The sequence below is a fragment of the Argopecten irradians genome, chromosome 1 (assembly GCF_041381155.1).
Source record: "Argopecten irradians isolate NY chromosome 1, Ai_NY, whole genome shotgun sequence".
Classification (NCBI taxonomy): Eukaryota; Metazoa; Mollusca; class Bivalvia; order Pectinida; family Pectinidae; genus Argopecten; species Argopecten irradians.
In genome coordinates, this window is record NC_091134.1 from 14,861,546 (window position 1) to 14,875,210 (window position 13,665).

Below are 13,665 nucleotides of genomic sequence, written 5' to 3' on the forward strand. Positions count from 1 at the left end.
CATCTCTATAATCATGATCACGAGTCACTGGATATTTCATTGGTTGCAGATGTCCACACACAGAATTTAAAAGTTTCCAACCTAGTTAAAACTGTTTGTTTTCTTCCGTCTCTTCATATTTATACATTTCACACATTAACACATGTGTATACCCTATCGACTTAAAATTATATGTACTTTTTATGTGTAAAATGATGACAACAAATCATACAGATAAAGGACTTGACACTTTATTAGTGAACAGGTGCTCTAAAATAGCACCTATTGCCATGAATAAACATGTACATGCCTGCTATTCTAAAGTGCAACCGTTCAATTTTACATATTTATTCAACAGTTTGTTCACAGTTTCAATTTGTTTTTTTTTACTAAAACTAAAGCTTATATTCATTATTACCAAGGCAACACTGCAATATATCAACCATACTGTATTATAAATGATCTTATCAGGTAAACCTACATTAACTATGTAATAAAGTGTGATCTTGTTATCAGATAAATTGATGATGATAAATTGATATTTAAATGTGTACAGTAGTTTGTAAAATTTCTGAACAAATTATTTTAAAGTTTTAATACCAAATGTCTTCTAGTAAATATGTATTAAGATCAAAGTCTGGATCTTATATTCTAACTAAGTAACAATTAACAATGTTTATAAGAATGTGACATAACAATACATTATAGATCTGGAGGGAGATGTTCCCATATAGTGGGGCTTGTCAAGAGTATTCAACAACTGAAACTTCTCGGAATTACTGAAGTTCCCGCTGAACAAGCATGCACAAGCATACCACAGACATGGCATATTCCTCGGGGAAATAAAATCAAGCCTGTGTCAGTCAACCAGGTAGTGGTTGTAAAAGCCAAAGAAACTCATAAGAAATCGCCTATCATCCCACAAGTTGTCAAATCTGACAGGTACAAGACAATAATTCCCATCTAACCTAAATTAATTTTAAATATAGTATTATTTAAGATCTTTAAGTGACATTAAATATCAGTTAACCACTATTTTGAATTAGCTACACATAGCATTATGAACAAAATCATAATAAATTTACAATGTAAACTTCTCTCTATTATGATTTTATGAAATAAGCAAAATTGTTGGCACTTCATTGCAATAGATGTGATCTTCAAAAATACAATGTTGTAACCATTAACACAGGTTTTTGAAACTTACTGAACAACACAAACAAATCCTGAAAAGTGTAAAGGGTGCGCCAATATCAAATCTGAATTTAGAAGCAACACCAGTTGTATCCTGCAACCCTGTCCCTGTGTTACTTGGATCAGTACTGTCTTACCAGGTATGTACATAGTATGTTAATTTACTTCTTATGACTTTTAAAGCAATTTAAGTTATGCATACATGTACTACTTAATATAAGTTTTGAATAACAGTAAAAGACAGAGTTATTCAAAGTATTACATTTAAAACAACATCTGTAGTTATATTTCTACTTATACTTCAAAACTGGGTTTTGCCACAGTGTGAGTAAACTACAAACAGTCCATACTTTATTGATGGATCCAAATATACTTGTTGGAATCAAGTCAGAGATTATATTAAAGGTCCTTATTCTGCGGATGGCTCTCTCAACATGAATTCGGTGTTGTGCAATAGTTTGAGTGATGTTGACATTAGATGAAGTTAACTGACATCCTGATGAAACAAATGGAGGAATGTTAAGGTTTTTAAACCAAGATTATTAAGTTCCTCAGTAATAGTAAATCCCTTATCTGCCATAATGGCATCACCCTTTTCAATAAAGTTTGCATCAAGAAGTTGTTGCAGTAGGGCATAAAATCCACTCTTTGCAGTTATTTCCTTGTCCGACATGGATCCAGTGAAAAGTTCACTTACAAAAAATCAAGTTGCCCATTGGGTCACATGCTACAAGAGCTTTCAGTGTAGTAGAAGATTTATAATCCGAATACATTTGTGACTGTAGTTTTAAAGAAGATGGTTTCTGAGTTTTCAACTCTGTACAATCAATAATTGCAATAGACCTTGGAAATTCTTCCTTGTATTTAGACGGCATGTTCGTAACAATGTCATTCCGATGAGGCCAGATAGGAATAGAGCCAAGGCTAACATACATATGATCAATCCATGTTAGAAATAGTTCACTCACAGCCTGCACTGAGATGGAAAATCTGTATGCAAGGTCTTTTAGACCAAAATTGTGACGAAGTCTCATCAATGTTAACAGAAGTTGATTATCAAGTCCCATATTCACTATCTCTTTTCTATTATTTTGATGTTGTGGACCTTGGGTAGTTAAAAACTGAAGCAGATTTTGAAATGTAGAATGTTTAAAGCCTGTATAGTATTCGAGTAAACCTTCAACACGAGACTCCTCATTAATAATACTGTTCACAGTTAGTGGTGTCCTACAAGAAGTTTCACAGCTATCAGGTATAGAACACGCAGTTGCAGTAGTAAAACTCTGTTGCTGTTCCACGATGGAGCGGTGTTGGCACAGGACCTCATACTGGTGTAGCTGTTCTTTAAGTCTTTTAATTTCAGCTGCGGCAGACAGAAGCTGCAAAGACGTATCTGAAATTGAGAGAAAACAAAATTTAAAACAGAATTTGTAGTTATTGATTAAGACTTTTCTATGTTTGTTTTCAGTCTCAGAAGAATGTCCAATCTTTAAATACCAGTCAGTCAATGTCTTGTGGAGATCCTGTTTTCCCTAAAGCTTCCAAAGTCCCATTACCACCTTGGTATCATGATTTAAAAGAGCCATCAAGGGTAGATAACCCTCCCTACATCGAGAAAGAAACCCGTCCCCCAGAGTGCCAGCTTCCTTTGGAACCGTCTTAGAGAAAAAAGAATAACAGCATCTCAAATGCACAAAATCACGCAAAGGAAAAAAGGTCCCACTGAAGCTATGCTAAAAGACTTGTTTCAGACCAAATCATTTAGTTCTGTGGCAACTGATTATGGTAGTAGTAGGGAACAAATGGCAAGGGAAAGGTATGTAAGCATGGGGTCAGCCTATAACCTGCATGTTCATGAATGTGGATTAGTCATCAACAATGAATTTCCTTATCTTGCAGCCACACCTGATGGTAAGGTTTGTGATAAAGGGGAGAGTGGCATACTGGAAATTAAATGTCCCTTTGTTGCAAGACAGATGACAATCATTGAAGCATGCAACAAAGTGAAAAAATTTGTACTTGTTCATGATAACAATGTTATAAAAAATGAACAGGGAACATCAGTATTATGTACAAATACAGGGACAACTTCTTGTAACAGGTGCTCCATGGTGTGATCTTGTAGTGTATACCACCAAAGATTTGTATATTGAGAGAATTCCAGCTGATGTTCCATTCATGACATCACTCTTACTTCAACTTTCATTGTTCTACAAATATCATGCTTTACCATATCTTAGAAAATAAAGCTCACCATATTTAGACACTAGCTATATGAAGCGTTACATATACATGCAAGTTCATAGTTCAAATTTATAGGTAAATCTAATCAGTAGATCCTGTCTATATATGGATATACAGATTTATTTGTGAGATGAGTTGATTTTCTTGCTACACATCATTTCAAATAGTATTTTAGTAATTTGTAATGTGTCTTACTGTGGTATTATACAATGGACCTGTACATACCTGAACCTATATCTTGTTCATGAGGTTTTTGCAATGGTGATGGTAATGGAACATCCTGATCAGCAGCCATATGCATGTCGACCTCTTCATCCTTATGATCAGGGTTGTCAGGGTTGTTTCTAAAAAAGATAGGTATCATTAGCTACCAGGTAAATCATCAACCGTTTTTTTTTTATTTAAATCAGACAAACTATGTATTTAATCCAAAAGAGTATAACTGAATCACATAGATAAATAAATGATATGATTTGTTATAATAGGTTGTAATATTAAGAACTGATAAAGCTTTTTCACCTCAGTTAAGACTTAAATACTTCACCTCGCACCAGTAATTAGAATAACATTATTAACTTGCAGTCTTGCAAGGTGGTGCAAATAGAAATATGTACGTATTTTTACTCAACGACTAATCATTCATAATTTTGATGTGTATGTCAAACTATATAATTTATAAAATCAAAAATCACTGAGTAATAATATAATAATTGTGTCAATGCATGTATAATTTATTGCTTCATTATGTAAAAATGTACATGATTCACAGCTATAAATTGGTGGTAAACAATGAAGTTTATTTTGCAACCATGTTCTAAGTATCTGTTTTATATGTGTAACAGTCTCTCAAAGTTCAATTAAGAATGGTCTGGGTAATTTAAAGAAATGCTGAAATAATTATGAGAGAGATACAGAATAAATTTCTTGAAAAAACCATGTTACTCCTGACTCTGTCTATCTATAATGGTGTAAAAGGAATGGGATAGTGTTAATCAAAATAATATTGGCACAATCTACCATGGCTTACATGTACTGGCGACCCTGGTTCAATTCCTAGTCTGGTCACTTCTACATATTACAGCTCTGTAAGTTAGGCTTACATTAACATTAACATTCAGTGCAAATTACTAACCTACTCTGCTGACGTTGTCGCCAATGTGATCTGCTTCTTTGTACAGAGCTTCCATCTGCAGACAGAGGATCAGGAAAATCCAGTGATGGACCATCACCACCTTCAAAATGCTATAATAAAAAAGACAGATTAACATTAGAGTGAAACTGGAAAATAGGTTTACATTACAGAACTCTATCTACTGTAAAGTAGCTATTTGAGTATTAAGATAGAAGCAAATTCTAGATATACTTGATATAATGTACCCGTATGTGCATATATATATATGTGTGTGTATGATGTTCACACATACATGACATACACAGTCAGACGTTTTACACAGCTTGTAATTACATATCAGGGTACAGCAATGTAAATCTTGTACATTTCTTGATGGTGTGTGTGCACATATCGTATGTGTGTGTGTGTGTGTGTGTGTGTGTGTGGGGGGGGGGGGGGGGGCATATTCAGTAAATGTGTTTCAAATGGGTACAGTATATCCCGAATATGTAGTGCACAATATAGGCCCGGCTTATCGGTATTACAGCAGTATTAATTAACCTGTTAGCATTAATATTGGGTGTAGCCTAGAACGTTTTGTCGTTCTGTCTACATTAAATTGTAAAATTGCTTTGCTGAATAGTGATCTTTTTATTACCCCCATCCACCCCTTTATCGTTTTATACACAGGGCCTAATAGACGCCTAAGACGTGACCTATCTTATATATCTCTAGTCCGCTAAACCTGCCTATATTATTAGGCTTTTTTAAAAAAAATTTTGCCTATATAGACCTATTTATTAGGCAAAATAAATTTAAAAAAAAAAAAAAAAAAAAAGACTAGAGATCTAATAATATAGGCAGGTTTAGCGGACTAATATATCTCATCATTAGTAACGAGGCCCTGTGGTTCTACAGGGACAGTCACAACAAATGAGTATAACGTTACTGAAATACCCATTCAGCATTCACTGGAAGTACTGTACATAACGGTATTTCCGTAGACTGACATTGAAATATAACTATTAAACAACGTTACGTGAACTGAAAACTTTCATCTTAAATAAACCATTATTGTTCTTACCTTTGAACATACAAACTTGTGACGATCAATTTTCGACACGTTTAGTTGGTTATGGGGCCGTCCACAAGCCTTAATCCATCGCAAACACTTCGCTGAATTTGTCTTTGGTTTGGGAAATGGGATAAAACGGACATTCTCCACCCTCTCCGGATACCTGGTATCGTTGTTACATGTCCCCCATGCACACGTCTTCACCATTCTTACCAATAGTCAAGATATTTCGTTATTGTTTACGTTATACAGCGTGAAGCAGGAAGTACAGTGTACGACAAGTTGTCGGAGGTAATGGCGGACAATCGAACACGCGCTCTGATTGGCTAGATTTTCATAACAACCGCGTTGCTAGCAACGACCTGGAAGGGGTGAATTAATTATTTTGAATATTTTTAAGTAGAATTAGAAGTTCAAACTTTTCAAAGGTGGTATGGTGTAAAGTAAGTAACGTTTGTAACTGAAGAAAAATACTAAATCGTCTGCTGCTGTTCTTGATAGTGAGAAAATACATGTACAATTTGTCAGCGGTAGAGCATCTTTAATAAACCAAACGTCTGTGAGAGATTCTTTTCCTGGCTATTACTCGAAAACCGTTCAACAAATCTGCATCAATATTTCTGTTTATATCAGACAGGTGCCCTAGTTGTGCCTTATGCTATTGCGAACCTTCCATGTTTGATGTTTTTTCTGTTACCATGGAAACTTACTCAAAATACCAATTTGTTTCCGGGCTAAAACTCCAAATCCCTTCAACGAAGCTCCATGAAACTTTCTATATTTTTTAATTTATTTCTGTTACCATGGGAACTCAGTCAAAAACACCAAAATAACTGTTTCATTGTGTTACCTGCTGTTATTTTTTTCAGTTTTACTATACTCACATACATCGACTTGAATAGTTGTTACTTTGAACACTGTTATTGTATTTATGTTTTTATACCAACTGCGAAGCGCGAGGGGTAATGCCACGCTTTGCAGCTCCTTGTTTTAAATGTTTTTTAATACAACAAATCCAATTCTTACCAATGTAGGGTCTAACTCCAAAACTTGTTCGAAGTACAAAGGGAGACAAATGGCGAGGCTGATGAATAGAAGACCGTAGGTGATGAAACCCAGCACGCATCCCCATACAGCTTTGGACGTAAGCAGCTGTAGCCAGGGGATGTGTAATGACTATCAACAGGAAATAAGAAACAGTTTATCTATTTAATTTACAGGCTTAGCTTAGGTAATATTGATTTTCGCAAGAATCTCGTTAAATACTTATCATGTCTTCTTTGTCTGAACATAGTATATTACTGCGATTAGGTATTAGACCCGTAACATGAAGAATAACTGGCATAATAATTCAATTGTGTTAATCTGTATTTTATTGCCAATTATAAGGATGGGCTGAATAACAATAATATATGCTTTCTTCGTACAAGTTACCAAGAGAAAAGGTATATCGCCATTTTTAAACTCTTCTTTTTACAGATAGTAGTTTTAACCTTTTCAATAAATGCTAGATAACGTTTAATTCACGTTAAATGACATGTAACCAACTTCAGGTAACATGTAATTTACGTTAGATAACATGCAATATACGTTAGATAAAATTTATTTTACGTTAGATCACACTTTATACACGATTGATCACATTTATGTTAAGTTATATCACATGTAATATACGTTAGATCACTTTTAATTTACGTTAGATACCGTGTAACTTACGTTAAATAAAATGTAATTTACAATAGATAACATGATATATACGTTAAATACCATGTAGTTTACGATAGATAACGTGTAATATACGTTAAATAACATGTTAGATAACATGTACTTTACGTTAGACAACATGTAATTGACATTAGTTAACGTGTAATTTACGTAAAATAACATGTGATTAACGAGAGATAACATGTAATTTACGTAAGATAACATGTTAAGTTTTTGCTTTGTGTATCCATTCATTTTTCTTAGTATCACTGTATTATATATTATAAATGTAACCTACCTTCTTTTGTTCAACTGAAGGCTTTTGTGAGATAATATATAACCTTTCCGACGCCGTTATACGTGGGTGAATATTTGGAGCATCATATACCATAAAGGCCCATAATAGTAGTACCAGCAAGTTCATTCCGCCTTGTACAAAGAAACATTCAGGTATCAATGACTTTAAGTTTAGGAAAGGCGCCTATTAATTTCCCTCGTGTCATAGTGCAAACGCATTATGTTTTAACTTTGATAGCATCAGTCAGGTAAGTGGTGACAATTAAATGAAGCACCAAAAATGTTTACATTATTCAACCCTCTTTTTTAACTTTAACATTATCGAAGTCAATGACTTGCCATTCAGGAGTGCGCTCATATCCCTACGTCCCCTTTGTCACGTACATTGTAGGTAAATATAGATACTAGTGTTAAAGTAAACAGTTTTTCTTGGCAAGTCAATGTGGAACTATAATTACAACCATTACTAACCGTCAACATACACGATCTCTGTACTTACTGAAGACAAAGAAAATGAAAGGCCAACCACCGATAGCGGGTATGGAACACAGTAGGCCAGCCAGTATATAGTTAGCCATTCCTCCAACACTTCTAGCTGTATGTTAACAATGTAATTATTGCACATACATGCACATTGAAGGTGTGTATTATAGACATGCTTATTTTTAACTAATATTAATAATTCAGTGTTTATACAATCAATATACAATACGTACAATTATATTTATAATAAGTTATAATGATTTTATGACGGAAGACTGCTCTTTCAATGTACACAGCATATAATTTGTGGGGTGTGATGCTACTTTGCAATTTCCGTTTTGGTATAGTTTTCATTTATTTTTTTTTACACAAAAAACATTCTTTAATACCCCAGACATATTATAAATCTGAAGGCTGACAAGGTTGGGGTCTTGGGGTCAATAATATAAACAAATGTCCCCACACAGGAGGTCTCTCATTCATCACAATACTTACATATATGTAATAAAACTCATCACATAATCATCCGATAACATAGACATATATCATTATTTTCTTACCTGTTTCCACAAGAACCATCATTTGTGCTCGCTCCTGAAGAGGTGCCCAGTTGGAAAGAAGTTGCGTTGCGCATGGCTCAAGACCAGACTGGGTAGAAAAATTATCGGAGAAAAATATGAATGTAACAATCCAAAAATACCAACATGTCTTCGTTATTTCAAAATTTAATATTGAAAATTATTAATTTAATTCAAAATCAAAATGTTTTGGTGGCTATTCCCCCTGTGATATTCACGCCGTGTATTCCATTTTAATCAGGGTTGCCTTTACTCTAATTTGCTGTCGCCTATCATCCACAGACTATTGACAGCAATTACAGGTCTAAAGGATGGAAAAATTATATGATTGCATAGGTCAAGTATTATACAAATATTTCATGGGTTACTGTGCTCAAGTTCAGAATATTTACCCGAGGTGGTGGTAATCAACAAACGTTATATTGTACGGGGCCGAAGGCCTATTGCAATATAATATTTGTAGATAACCACCACCGAGAGTAAAATAATATATATTTATATCCTTTGAGCAACAAAGAGTGGCCAATTGATGACAAAAAGTAAAGAAATGCTAGTGTGGAGCTTATATTAATTATATTAGTTAAATTAATTCGGTCCAGACACTAGATGTTCTGAGATTTATTCTTCAAGTTAGAAAAAAATGGATTGTTTTACGGTAATTTAATATAACTTATATATACATTTTGGCAATTTATGTTATATTGTTATATCAGAACTGTTATAAATAACCTGCAATTACGTGTACATAGTAAGTTAAGAAATACATGTACCAAATATTTTTTTTTATTTAGTTTTTAAAACATTTTAAGACAGAAATACTTCACCATTGTTCACATATAGATATAGTTGTGCCGATTTGATAGCAACTTTACAATAAATATGTTTATTTTGAATGATTTTTAAACGGTAATCACTACCATGATAACGTTATACGTGCCCAATTCATGCACATTCTAGTTTTCTAGTTGCAGAAAGTCTGCTGCTGAAAACTTCAAGATTTGTTCCGGCATTCCGATGACCTGTGCGGCATGTATAAGGAAGTTAAACTGAGGGACAGGGGACAGGTGGCACTTTTGTATGAAATATACATGTATGACCAATAGAAAATCCGTATAGGGAACAACCAACTAAATAAAAAAGACCTTCGAAATGGACACTGTGTATACAAGATTGAGCCCAGGATAGAATTTTAACCCGGCCGCAGATTGACTGGCTAATTATGAATTTCAAAAGTAAAAATGTTGTTTTCTGACAGGAAATTATTCCTAGATAACCATGATATGAATTTGGAAATTCATATTGAGATTTAGGTTCAAAATATCAATTTTGATATTGAATAGGTAAAAACATTAGAATTTCAGGATTTTTTAGTGCAAAAATGGCGCCTGATTTCAATAAAGCTACCCTGGTTGGAGTTTGAGCAGAAGGAGACAAACTTTTTTTTCTAGCTTGTGTTATATGAGAACCTAGACTTTAATTATAGAACACAATAGCTAACTAATATTCCTTTGTTTAATAATATAGTACAAAACTTTAACAAAGTTTAACACTGTGGTCTATGCAAAATTATTTAGTTGGTTGCTCTCTATAGGGAACAACCAACTAAATAAAAAAAAGACCTTCGAAATGGCCTCTGTGTATACAAGATTTAGCCCAGGATAGAATTTTAACCCCGGCCGCTGACTGGCTGGCTAATTATGAATTTCAAAAGTAAAAAATGTTTTCTGACAGGTAATTATTCCTAGACAACCATGATATGAATTTGGAAATTCATATTGAGATTAAGGTTCAAAATATCAATTTTGATAATGAATAGGTAAAAACATTAGAATTTCAGGATTTTTTAGTGCAAAATGCGCCTGATTTCAATAAAGCTACCCTGGTTGGAGTTTGAGCAGAAGGACCCAAACTTTTTTTCTATTTAGTGTTATATGAGAACCTAGACTTTAATCATAGAACACAATAGCTAACTAATATTACTTTGTTTTAATAATACAGTACAAAACACAGTTTAACACTGTGATCTATGTAAAATTATTTAGTTGGTTGCTCTCTATACTGTCACCGGATGTATTTATGCGTCATACATACCGTTGCCATGCCGACAATAATTCGTAGAGCGAGGACAATGTACTCGCTGACGAAGACGAATCCCGGTGTGATTGCAGTAGACAAAGATATAATCAACACCATAGTAGCAATAATGTACTTTCCGCTGTATCGTCCAGACATAGACCCCAGCGTCAGGGCTGTTGTCACCTGGCCAATGTAGTTCCCAGAAATTAGCAGACCTTCCATGGTACTGTCCCACTCAACATAATACTTCTGTTAAAGTAGGGAATTAACACCTCTATCAAGCAATACCAGTGAAAAATGGATTGTTTATCAATGAGTTGTTTTCACCGTTTTCGTTGCTTTAGTTTTGCATTTTGTTTATTTGTGTTTTAATTTTTTTGAGGAAGTGCATTGTCTCCAAAACATAATCAAACGATATTATCAGAAAATATCAAAAATGTAGTAGTGAAATCAACCAATTATGCTCAATTTAAAATACAAAAATTCAATGTGCAATAATCGTATTGAAAGTCTTTAAATTTTGTTGGAACGAAATTTAAATGTATGCTTGAAAGTACGATTTTATACATTCAGTTGATTTGGTCTTTAACATCTATTGGAAATGCCCGTTTTATTCTTGACCTGTATTTTTTGCTAGATCTGTCGTCCTGAATATGTTTAATAACGATTTGAAATGATTATTTCCTAAGTCTAGATGCTTCTACTCCAAACATACATTCACTTTAGTCAAAAACCTTAAATTAACTTCGTCACTGAATTCTTTTGACCTTTAATCCTTACCATATAGTCATCCAAAACTGTAACGTTTTGAGCGTTGATGACAACAGTTTGACGTCATGTTTGGAGGGTTCATACACACCACGACCATACTCATGTTCATACGTATCAACATGGTGCATGCCAGGGTCAAGCACGTGACGTAGCCGACTTGCCATCTGCATGACGTCAGACGCTCCTTCAGTGTTACTTTGTGCTTTTTAGTAACAATCAGACGGATATTTTCTGTAAGATAAATACTTAATTTCAAAATAAATGAATATCCTTTCGTTTCATCTAATTCTTAGAAACAAAACTATTTATCATGCCGTATGCTCACATAAAAGGATATATTTACAAAAGCTGCCATCACCCAAAACACATCGCATACAAGAGGCCCAGAGGGCCTGTATCGCTCACCTGGTTTGTAATGTCAAGTCATGTTCTGAATACAGGTTCATTGTTTCTTTTCTGAAGGAATTTGAATATTTACCTTTTATTTCCCTATTTGGCCCCGCGGGGGTCAGAACCAAAATTTATACAAGTTCTGTTCCCCTTCCCCTAAGGATGTTTGTGGCCAAATTTGGTTACAATCCATGCATAACTCTAGGACAAGTAGTGATTTATGGATTTACCTTTATTTCCCCAATTGGGCCCCGCCCCTCCTGCCCCCGGGGGTCTGAACCAAAATTTATACAAGTTCTGTTCCCCTTCCCCCAAGGATGTTTGTGGCCAAATTTGGTTACAATCCATGCATAACTCTAGGACAAGTAGTGATTTACAGAATTTACCTCTATTTCCCCTATTAGGCCCCGCCCCTCCTGCCCCCCGGGGGGTCAGAGCCAAAATTTATACAAGTTCTGTTCCCCTTCCCCAAGGATGTTTTGGCCCAAGGATGTTTGTGGCCAAATTTGGTTACAATCCATGTATAACTCCAGAAAAAGTAGCGATTTATAGGATTTACCTCTATTACCCCTAATGGACCCCGACCCTCTGCCCCCGGGGGGTCAGAGCCAAATTTTTTACAAGTTCTGTTCCCCTTCCCCCAAGGATGTTTGTGGCCAAATTTGGTTACAATCCATGCATAACTCTAGGGCAAGTAGTGATTTTATAGGATTTACCTTTATTTCCCTATTGGGCCCCGCCTCTCCTGCCCCCGGGGGGTCCGAACCAAAATTTTTACTACAAGTTCTGTTCCCCTTCCCCTAAGGATGTTTGTGGCCAAATTTGGTAACAATCCATGTATAACTCTAGGACAAGTAGCGATTTATAGGATTTACCTCTATTACCCCTATTGGACCCCGACCCTCTTGCCCCCAGGGGGTCAGAGCCAAAATTTTTACAAGTTCTGTTCCCCTTCCCCCAAGGATGTTTGTGGCCAAATTTGGTTACAATCCATGCAGAACTCTAGGACAAGTAGCGATTTATAGGATTTACCTCTATTTCCCCTATTGGCCCCCGCCCCTCCTGCCCCGGGGGGAGGTCAGGGTCACCATTCATGCAAAATCTGTTCCCCTTCCCCCAAGGATATGTTTGACCAAATTTGGTTAAAATTCATGAAGTACTTAATGACTAGTAGTGATTTAAAGGAATTATCTCTATTTTCCCTATTGGGCCCAGCCCCTCCTGCCCCAAGGGGGTCAGGGTCACCATTTATGCAAAATCTGATTCCCTTCCCCTAAGGAAGTTTTCTGACCAAATTTTGTTAAAATCCATGCAGTACTTTATGACAAGTAGCGATTTAAAGGAAATGTTGACGGACGGACGACGGACGGACGGACGACGCGCCATGACATAAGCCCACCGGCCCTTCGGGCCAGGTGAGCTAACAAGGACAATACCGTTAAATGGTATTTGACATTTAAATGGACCTCACATGTGCATGTATAAATTTAAAAAATAATGACCTTGACCTTTAATCGAGGTTAAATATGTCAGATAATGTCTTCGAATGCAGATTTTCAATTGCTTCAATATGATACGTTATGTTCAATATTTACACGTGAATGATCTTTACCTTTGCGCATGTTCGCACAGTTCAAATATATTCATAACAGTACATTATTTTGATAACCAAGATCCCTATTGAACTGATAACATGTTGGTTGAAAATAATATAGGTAATAATAATAGCTAGGTTTTTCTATATAGAGGTGATAGTCTTTCTA

The 13,665-nt window shown here is 35.2% G+C and overlaps 2 pseudogenes; both read right to left on the reverse strand.

Annotated features, from left to right (window-relative positions):
* Positions 1-214: 214 nt before the first annotated feature.
* LOC138318667 (uncharacterized) lies at positions 215-5,968 on the reverse strand (annotated as a pseudogene).
* Positions 5,969-6,540: 572 nt separating this feature from the next.
* Positions 6,541-13,524, reverse strand: LOC138314462 (uncharacterized transporter slc-17.2-like; annotated as a pseudogene).
* Positions 13,525-13,665: the final 141 nt, after the last annotated feature.